This window comes from Larus michahellis, chromosome 8 (genome assembly GCF_964199755.1).
Source record: "Larus michahellis chromosome 8, bLarMic1.1, whole genome shotgun sequence".
NCBI lineage: Eukaryota > Metazoa > Chordata > Aves > Charadriiformes > Laridae > Larus > Larus michahellis.
The window spans coordinates 6,260,850-6,271,846 of NC_133903.1; positions in this window are offsets into that span (position 1 = coordinate 6,260,850).

Genomic DNA, 10,997 nt, shown 5'->3' on the forward strand with positions numbered 1-10,997 from the left:
GGAAGTCAGCAGTGCCATTGCCATCCTACTGCTATGGGGAACAAACTCCTTGGGAAGGAGCTTCAGACCTGGGACGGTCTCCTCGGAGCCAGATGCCGAATCGTGTAAAGGGCTGGGGCAGGGTGGGTGGGGACCGGCTGCCAACAGCGATGCAGAACAAGGACAAGGTGTCCCAGCTGGGCATTTTAAGAAGAACACCAGGCACTTCTACAGGTGATGCTGACCCTCAGCTTGTCAAGATGGGACTTTTCTTAATACAAATATCATACAGGGTTAAATCCTGATGCCTCTGAGCGCACTTGCAGGGCGCTCAGCTTTACAAGCCTGTGGTTGGCATGTGCTGGGAGTGGTGACAGTCTCCACAAGCCAGAGGAACACTAACGTTTCATTTTGGTTTTCACCCAAGAGGGTCCTCGCTGCATCTGGAGCAGCGCAGTGACGTTGGGGTACCAATGAGTTCCATGCAAAGCCTCCCGGGGAGTCTTTTTCTCCCACATCCATCCATTAGCGAGGCGGCACGCGGCAGCGAGGAAAGCTTCGCCGGGCGCCCTGCCACCCCCGTGCCTTCCCGTGCTGGGATTCCTGGGTCACCGCGAACTCGTTAGTCTCCGTTTCATTGGAGCGATTTGCATACATTGCCCATCTGTTCCTATTCAGCATCGTCCTCTGGCCACATGCACTAGCATAAAATGGCAATATCTCAGCTGCAAGACAGGCAGGAAAACGTTGGCTTAGGAAAAAAAAAAACAAAACGACACTTTTTTTTTTCCTATTGTGCTTACGTTTTATGGAAACATTTATTTTTTTGAAGCGCTGTAAAAGCTTGTTTTACAAGAACCTAAACGTGGCTAAATTTGCCCTGCTTGCATTCCTGGAACGTGGGGGAACCTGCCAACCTTGGCTCTGTGTCTGCAGACCATGTATGTTATTAAATGACGAGCTGCTAACGGCTTCCTGCCGTACAGATGGCAGCTCCACGTCCTCATTTTGATAGCACCGTCGCTCCTGAGACAGACAGGCTGAGAGGAACCTGAAAGTAATGAAGCCACTGGCAAAAATCCCAAGCGGTGGGGAGGAACAGTGAGCGTGGACGTGGCGCAGTTATTGAAAATGCCACTAAGGAAAATTAATTAAAATCATTAAAAGAAATTATGCCTATTCATTACCTAATGATATCTGTAACTTTTAGACAATCTGGAGTTGTTTTCCATCTATTAGCCTAACCCTACAAGTGTGTTATAAAAACCAAAGAAATAATTAATGCATGCGAAAACCGCGGGAAGAGGAGCGTTACCTGCTGGGGCTCAGTGCAGCACCTCCTGTGACAGCCCGCCTGGCTGCAATACGAACTATAATGGATGATAATCTTAATAAGAATAATACTTCTGCTAACTAATTGGGGTGTTAAATGGCCCAGTTATGGGAAAACTTAAAGTTTAACATCATTGTAAGCTCATTTTGCAAGCTGAGTCCAGCGCAGGCGCTGGACATCAGCACACGCCTCCGAATTTCCCTGACCGGGATTATTTAGGGGGACTAGGAGTGGGACGGGAGCCTTTCCCGCTTCCCCGTGGGCATCCGGGGGCATTAGTCCCACTCGTGGGATGGAGGCAGCTTTGCTGGGAGAGCCCCAAGCCATCCGGCCGCCCGCAAACCATCCCCTGCCGCCAGAGCAGGCAGCCCCAGCGCTGCCGCCTGCGACAAGTTAATATTCTCAGCTGAGTCTGTAATTCGTCATGTTTTCCTGCAAAAACAGCTTCATCAAAGGCGCTCCTGAAAGGTTTTATCTTCCGCCGGCTGTACGCGCGGTAGCACAAACAAATCCTCGCTCCCCGCTTTTCACCTCCGCTCCTTTCTGGTTGTATTTTTTTGTGTTGTTTTGTTTTGTTTTGTTTTTGCGGGGCTGTTTTCCTGGCAGCGAGATCACAGCGTGCCGGTACGCGTTGGCCGCCCCGCAGACACCGTGACGAGGCTGGGATCAGGCCGTGCGAATCGCTGTATTTTGAACTCGCCGAGTTAAAAGCGCTGCTGCTGCTTCCCTCCTCCTCTCTGCCGCTCGCCTCGCGCCTGCCGGGCCGGTGGGATGCAGGGGGGTGCAAATTGCATTCGCCTGGGCAACGGGATGGGCCACCTGCCCCGCACATCGTCACATCGCCCTCGGCTCCCGGAGAGCTCCTCAAGCTGCTGTCTTTAGGGAAAAAGTAGGCAAAAAGTCTAACGCAAAGCAGGGTGGCCGTGCCGGGCAGGGGTGCTCCATCCACAGGGAAAGGAATGATTTAGGAGCCCTTCATTCATCTCAGCCTAATCGGCCTTGAGTCCTGCTAATTAGCCAGGAAGCTTTCCGAAGTAATACAGATATATCTGGTATTTCTACAACAGCCTTTTTCTCTTCTAACATTTGCACAGTCAGATGCAAGGTAATAAAGGCATCGGGGCCCTCCGGCTTCCGATTTTGGGTACTTGAGGGTTGTTTGCCTGCCAGGAGAGGTCTGTCCTGGGGCTGTAGAGGGGGGAAAAGTCGCTCCTTCGCTTGAAGAGGACAGGAGCTGCAGATCTCCAGCACTTCAAAAGCCTTTGGAGATGGCTGCAGTGGAAGGGAGGCTCTTCGAAACCAGGAGTCCCGTTAGAAATGCATCCGACAGCTAAAGGCGTGGGAAGATTGTCTTGAGCTTCTTTATCTTTATTGTCTCTGCTTTCTTTATCACTAGAAACGTTATATGATAACACAAATACTTGGAGTTTTTTGCTCACGGCTATAATTTTTGCTTTAAAAAAAAAATAAAAATGAAGTCCTAAGGGAGCAAACTCTGTTGGAACAGCCTGAAGTTCGTATGAGCCGCAAACAGCGGAGATGTGGCGGGGGGCTTGGGCAAAACCAAACACATCTCCAAGAAACGGTGCGGCGAGTCTAACACAGAACCCCTCCTTCAGAGCTGAGGTGCAAAAACGCCGCTTCTGAGCCCCCCAGAAAGCCTCCCTGCTGCCCTGCAGCAGGCGAGAGAGGTTATAAAAGTCTATTCAAGCCAAGCCAAGTCTACCGTGCTCGTTATGCGCTAATTATAACGGCCTGGTTCTCGTCGGGCAGGCGCGCGTGGGTGTCCACGCTGATTTCTACTCGCGGCAGGGCGGTTTGTGCTATTTCCGTGCACCTTTACGGTGCTTTCCCCACCAGAGGTACATTCTCCTTTCACCGCTTGAAGCCCTGTTCGTCGTGATGGGAGTTACGTGTCTTATTCCCTTCTCAGCGGGACCAAGCCCTTCGAGGGGGGTATGCAATTAAGATCACTAAATCGTAGGATTTCACCTCGTCTCGGTGAACCCAGAGGGATTTTTTTTTGTTGTTGTTGGTTTTTTCCCATTTGTAGGAGGAAGGAAACCCAGGGCCTGGTGGGGATGTTGCTTAGCAACTGATCCGGACCCGTACGCCGTTAAATGCAAAAAGATGAAATGCAAAACAAAAATAATCTCATTTAAAACAACCTTACAGGTTTCACCTGACAAAGACCGAGCCGCTTTGCCGGAGTCTTATCTGCAGCCTTATCAGCAAGGGGACGCCTTGCACGTGGCAGTGTTTTGCAAGCAGGGCATTACCCTCTTGTACAGCATCTCATGCTTTGTTAACTGCTGGGCTGCCAAATAAAGTGCATTAAAAGAAACGAGCGCTCCTGGCCTAGCCTTATTCCTCACTCAGACCCAAATAGGGGTCTGGCAATAAGAGCCTGATGTGCTTTGGAGGCACCGTGAACTTCCAACACAGCTGGCCACAAATTCTTTTTCCACGGAGAAAAGTGCGCGTACCCCCCAAAGCCAGTTTTGATGGGAAATGTTCAGCCAGGCACGGATTTTTTGCTGCAAGCCAGCTCCTTCAAAAAAATACAATCCTCAAATATTCCTTCTTCCCCTGCCAAATCCCACGTCCTCACGCTGCTCTCCGGCAAGGCCTCGGCTCACTCAAGGGGTTGAAGGAGTTGATCCCGCGCCGAGGTTGCTCGCTTCCCAAACCTCAGAGGCGCGCACAGGTGGAATAAAGGAGACGCCCCCCGTGCTCAGGAGGGCGCTGGAGAAGTGGTGGGAGCTTGGCTGGTTGGCACATCTCGAACCAGGCAAACTACGCTCGTTCCTGATCCGCCCCTGGCGAGGGAGGCTGGATGTCTTAATAAGCCTTTTCCATCTCGAATTTCCAGGAAGCTTTGAAAAAAGCGTGACAATCATGAAAAATAACAATAAAAAGAACGCGGAGCAGCAAGGCATCCAATGAATCTCAATTGATTTCTTTAGTTGCAATGATGCGACCTCTAATCCCGCTCTCCAGATAGATCATTGCTGATGGCTCCGTGTCGGCATTGTGAAAGTGCCTCTCTCTGCAAGAAGATGCACTCAGAGGATTATAACGTAACAATAGGGATAATCCCAGACAAACAAAAGAGGCAGTCAAGCCCCTGGCTTTTGGTGTATCGCTTCAAGTGGGCTGTTGTATTTTCTGCTCCTTTCTGCTAATTGTGGTGGTGAACAAACAATCCTGGATGGGGAAACTGTCACCTTTTTGGCAGCCAGTTCCAGAGGATGCAATTTGTATCTCTGGCTCCTTCAGACGTGGGCAAGTCCTGAGGGACTGAGGAGGAATAATGGAGTTTGAGATGCTGCGACCGTTACCTATTCACAGGTGAGCACCAAGACCTTATTTTAAGCTTGGCCTCTGACTTGCCTCCTTCAAGCAACGTGAAGCTACTCTGTACGTGTCGGTTTTTCCTCATCTTTTAAACGTTCAGTCCACTTGGGTTGAGCAGGCTCCAACACGAAGCGGAGCGCGTCTATCGCACAAAAAAGAATTGCTATTGTCTGCCTGCCTTCTGGCTAGGCGTAGGCGAGATTATTTTGATGACGAGAAGATGCAGTGAGGGATGTTAATCCATATTTACACGGGAAGGAGGTAAAATTTGGCTGGAGACGAATTGCAGAACGGCCGGGCGTTGAGACCTCGGCACCAGAGAAGGCTCCCTTCTACAGGCACTACCAAAACACAGTGAAACACAGAGCGAGCATACGGAGCTGAAGGGCGTTTTAGGTTAACTAGGTTAAAATCTAGTGTTGCGGAAAAGTCTTATGGCGAAAGGAGATTTTAACACTTTCTCTTCCCCCACCGCAAGTGTTTAAACCTCCTGGCAGAGGAAAACTGAGTTCCCTTTCCAGTAACATGGATGAAAACTGACTTGGGGAGGCTGGCTCTGGCTCTGAGAGGGCTACCCTCCTTCCACAAGCCTTTTTCTCTCCCCCTTCCCTCAGGCTGCTAACGTGGGTATGAATTAGTGCAGTGGGTGGAAAGGATTCCCCTATGGATCTGCGTCAATCCCATGGGAACGCCCGCAGCCTCAGCACGCTCTTTTCCATTATGTCCCCGATCAACTATCGCATCCTATCAGCAGTAGATCAGCAACGACCTAAACACCATAGAAAACAAATAATTTCCAGATGGGAAAGATTTCCGTACCTATTTCCTTGGGCAGGAGCGATGGGCACTGCCACTCACGTGCCCGGCAGCATGTCACCTTCCAGCTGTGGGACGCCTTCGCACGGTGCTGAGAATTTGAAGCCACCAACCAAGACCAACCGGCGAATTGGAGTGTCAAGACTTTGGTTAAGTATTTAGTTAATGGGCCTGATTTCTTGGTGTGTGGCAATTTCATTTGCTGTGCAAACAGTCTGTGGAGGAGCACAGGCGCAGCCCCAGCGGAAAGAATGAGCATTTAAACTCACATTTCACGTCGCGTGACACACCTTTATTCAAACGAGAATCAAGGAACAATATTTCAAAGCCACAAACATTTTTATTCAATTAACACTTTAAGCGCAAAGTTAATTTATTTGGGACATTTAAGTTTCATTTCCGTCTAATTGGAATGTTATGGTATTTTAAATGGCAACTGATTATTAAAAATATATCTGCTCTTTCGAGCCCTAACAAGCTGGAACTGCAGAGATGCTGAAGAGATGCTAAAGGCTCAATAGTTGTTTTTAATAATCTCAATTGGTGTTTAACATAGAGGAATGAGCTGTCATTTTGAATCTAAGGAGATGCATCTATTTGCAAATAATAGTGGTGCTTTTTGCATAGTACTGAAATGCCAGCCTATTTTTTCCAGGTTGGCTCTCAACAATACCCTGAATAATTGATTAGCATTAAACTGGCATAAAGAACCCACCTTAAGAATCCCCATTAAATCTTAATTTCCAAAGCGGCGAGGGCTAAGCGGGCAAAGCATTAGTGCCGGAGGTGGGCTGAGAAAAGCGAGCATCTCCGTAGAGGGTGCGCTGTTAGGTGGCGTTGCTGTCATCTAGAGGGCAACGCACAGTGCTGCTTCCTGGAAAAGCTGCTTAACGCGACCCTTATTAATAGCGGCGCTGCTGCTGCTGCTTGGCCAAGCGTGCTCCGGTGTCGCTCGCCGGCGGGGAGGTAGCCAAGCTGGAGTCTCGCTCTCTCGCTGTATCGACTGCGTGCAACGCTTTGCTCTCCCCTCCCCTGGTCGTACCTCCGCGCAGCTCAAGGCAGCATCTGCCTTTTTGAATTATGAATGTTTTCCCAGCTGCTCCACACAGTATGGATTTTATCTGATTAATATTTTTTTTTTAATAATTATTTTTATTTTTGGTAGGAAGTCCCAATTTGAGGATTGCGCTGGCTATATTTCTCCCATTTCCTGTGATTGCTCTCCCCTGGGAAACGCTGCGTTGTCACTGAATTTTGTGTGCAGATTAAAAACTGCATTTATATACCCAAGCAGCTTTTGGGAGTTCTCTGGGTTTGGGTGTTTTGGGTTGCGGGTTTTGGTTTTTTTTCTGTGAAGGCATTACGTGTCACCTTGAAGGGGATTGCTGCGAGCTTCTTTGCCTGCTCCCCCTGCGTAGGTGTGTGTATGTATCAATGGCGGATGACATCAGGCGATTTAAAAGTTAATGACATCTTTTCAAAGCAAACCTCCATCTGGGTAACAGAGCACATTGTTTTCCTTAAAAATGAAACTTGAAACTTTAAATGGTGAGTTCATCTCTAAACGCTGTCGAATGCAGTGTCTGGCCAACTGCATTTTAAAGCCCATTTCTGGAAGGCTTCCACACAATCTGTCATTCAGTCAGCTCCCTTGTTATGCTTGGATTTGACGTCAGGTTTGTGTCTATAACATGGCTCCTGATTGACAAAGATGTTATTTTATATATGACTCTGAATTCATATTCAAATATAAGAGGATTTCAAGCCCTTTTCTCTTTCTAGGAGAATTTTCCTCACGGTTAAACAATAATGTATATACTATGAAAATGAAGCATCGACATGGTGTCAGGTTGACACAATTTTCCAAGTGTTGTCAAGGACATGCGTTGTACAAGGTACGTACCGGGACTCTCTACTCCGGATTAAATGATCCCCAGGGAAAGCCCTGGAGTCCGTTCCCCAGGCCTGCACAGCCCATTTGGCACCGCCTCCGCGCCCAGCTCCAAATTCTTGTGATTATCCAAAACATTGGAGCATTCTGAGTCTGCACAGCAATGTCAGGAATCTCATCTGGCAGGATTTCCTCCTGGCTTCCCCCCTCCAAAAAGGATTTCTCGTTCTGCCATCTTCCCGGAGGGCTGAGACCTGCTGCTCAGAGCCTTCTTTAAAATATTCAGTGGCCCAGGGCAGATCCTCAGCTGCCACAACATGCTTTGGGTGGGTGGAATAGAGGACACTTAGATGAACTTTGTGACTTCTCACCCAACAGCTTCACCCAAACTGACCCTTTCTGGAAAGGTTTGGTTGCTTGGTTTGGATTTAAGGGAAAACACCTTTCTCTCTGATTTCCCCCATTTTTCAGTACTTTTCCAGTTGCTGGGTGGAAGAGGGGTGCCATCGATTCGTGAGAAATCTCCAATGGCTCCGGGCTGACTGGAGGGACCAGATCCATCAGGGGAAACCGTTCTTGGGGGGTTTCTGCCAGGATGAGAGGAGGTCCCTGGCTGTCAGGGCAATGTCTCCAGCTCTGCGTCAGCATCCCTGCAACTGCAGAGACCCACCGAGTGCAATCGGCCCTTGCAAGATCTGTACTTGCTAGCGGCCAAATACCCTCCCGGAAAATGATTTGGGTTTTTTCTCTGCCCCAGACCCCCAGGCCTGGCATGAAGCACATCCTCTTGCCAACCCAACATGTATTCTGTGCTGCCACCCAGGGATGCAGAGGAAATGGGTCAATGGGTTTGACAATTAAAATTTCAGGAAACTTCATCCTCCCCGATGCCAGCTGATAAGACACAATTAAAAATTAAAGGTAGAGATGCTTTCACATTCCCATAGTTGAACCCCGCCTGGCTTCCCTGAGGATCCCATTATCATGTTATTCCATGCACCGAGGTGGAAGAGAAACAGCCCTGGGTGACCGGAGGGGCTGGGTTGGTGTCCCCCACTGTGACGTGGCCCCGGGGAAGCTCTGGAAGCTTTGCAGAACATGATTGACTCAAAACCTCCATGGTGTGCTCATTGCGGTTTAAGGTGCAGAGCGCAGCGACGGGCGGTAATCCCATAATCATCTGCAGAAGATGACTCTCCTGATAAGCAGATACACCGGCTGAGCAAGCGAATGGGGCTGTTAATCATAATTGTGTTCTGAAGCTCTTAAAAACAAGCACTTGAGCGCTCCAAGATGCGCAAAGGAAAAGATAAAGCAGCCATGAAAGGAGACTCCGCTCGGGCAGGAGAGCTGCCACGGCTGGACGCCCTCTCCGCTTCCCACCGCCGGCCGCGGGGGAAGGCACTTCCCGCCTGCCTCGCCTCCTCCCGGCGATAATGCCCTTCAATTTAATTTTACGTTACAGACATCGCGGCATCCATCAGGCGGTTGTAAATTGGTAGAGCTGCTATTCATTTTGTCTGTAAATCAGGAGCGTGCGGCACAACTGAAGTTACGCTTCTCATGTATGCATAAAATTAAATTCCAACCCATTGGCAGTATCGTTAATATGCCGCGTTAAAGACAGATGTCTGGGTTGACTAAACCCTGAAAATAAATGAATAAACATTGTAATAAGGTTTCAGCTCTGACACTCCACTGAAGCCAGCGCAGGTACAATAATTTACACCAGTTACAGCTTTTTCAAGTGCCGAGGAACACATCGATTATATTGCCAAGTGTCTGCTGCTCACTTGCCAGTTTCCCCAAGAGAGCCCCCGAAATGATCTTCTCCTCGTTACTATGCTGGTTGTTAACGAGGTCTGATCATGTTGGGATGGCCTAGGTATGACGTCATCTGGATGCCACCATATGAAGTGTTCCCTGTTTGGCTTTGGAAAGGCAGTTCCAATGAAATCCAGGGCCAGGTTGAGATCTGCCTCCAGCTGACATCTCCCAGCTGAAGACCTGACTCACATGCCTGAGGCTGCACAGTCTGAGCTGTGAGGTGGCAACATCAGAAGAGCCAAAGCGACAGCTTTCCAGAAAGGTTGGAGCAACAGGGCTGTAAACAGATTATTCTTGTTTGTTTACGATGCCCTTGGCTGTTCTCGTTCATGGAAAGGGCTGATCTGTTTCCACCCTTCCTGTGCAATTCATTAGAGGGAGCTCATCAAGCTCAGAGCGATCTGCACGGCACATTTGCATGCTGAGATAAATGGGGATTGTGACAGAGCGTGAGAGTGATTGGGACTGATAAAGATGGATCTGGTTTGACCAGTCAGGTACAGCACCAGAAGCGTGGCCAGGATTGGCGTCAGGAACCGAATGGAGTCTGCAAGGGAGCTGAGGAGCAGCTGTCCGGATCCGAAGCCCCCTTGGCAGGGGGAAGAGACGTTGGACTGGCTGAAAGAAAAAGGCTGACCAAGGAATGAACCTTTCACCTGCTTGGTCAGAATAAAAGCTGTAACTCCATATGTGTGCGCATGTGGATGCAGAAGGTTATTCAACGGTCCACTTGCTTCCCTCAGGCCGTGCTACCCCAACCAACAGCATCTGGGAGAATGGTACAGACGGTAAGTCCTCTGGGTGCTGCTACCCACTGTCTGCAAGTCCAAGCCACCGTCTATACCTGGCAGGAAGTCTGAAGATGCACCACCAAGCCGTGGTGCCCTTGTAGGAAGGTGTCACTGTCCGTGGAGCTGGATGGACAGACTCAGCTGATAGGTGATACCAGGACGCTTCATAGAACCTACAAGCTTTCTCTGTAGCAAAGCTGCTCCTTCCCGGCAAGCTTCTGAAAAGCCTTCCCTGGGCCAGCCCACACAAAAATAAGAAATAGAGAGGTAGGATGGCAAATGCATCCTTAGATGTCCACAGCATGTACATCTGAGCTCATCCTTGAAATTGTCTTGCTAGTCTGTAGGAGAAAAAGGCATTTTTAGAGCATGATTCATTGACCTATTTTAGACAGCTCCATAAGGACAAGATGAATCACCTTCTTGGGTGCCTACTTCTCTCCATTCACAGGGAGTCTGGATGACTAGTGCAGTCAAAGGCATCTACATCGTAAACCACGAAAGGGAGGTGTGATGAGTGTTGCACATGGGGCCCTTTGGCATCCCCATGGCAGGGGCAAGGTTAGAGCAGCCCTAAAGTCTGCTGCAGCCCCATCTCGTCTGCAAAAGGGGGTGCAAATAGGCTCCCCTCTCCACGTCCACTCCTCTCCCCAGTCCATGTGTGAACTGGGATCTCCCCGTCTGCGCTGCGACCAGCACAGGGGCTTGCTGTGTGTTTCGGTCTGTGAGTGCTCTTAGAACACATCAAACATGTTGGACTGTCCCCCCTTCTCTCTTGGTGTGAGACGAGCACCTAAAGTTGCCAGGCTGCTCTTTGAATGGTGGTTCTGCCACCTGAATTTGCAAAACTGGGCTGGAAATTGAATGCAAACAGCTTTTCCGGTGAGTTCCTCCTGCTTGGTACATCTGGCCAAGTTGGAGAGGTTGCAACCAGCTTTTCCTTGGGTATTTTAGTGCTTCCAGCCCCCGTCAGTGAAGAGAATGAAGGCAGAAGAGGTATTTA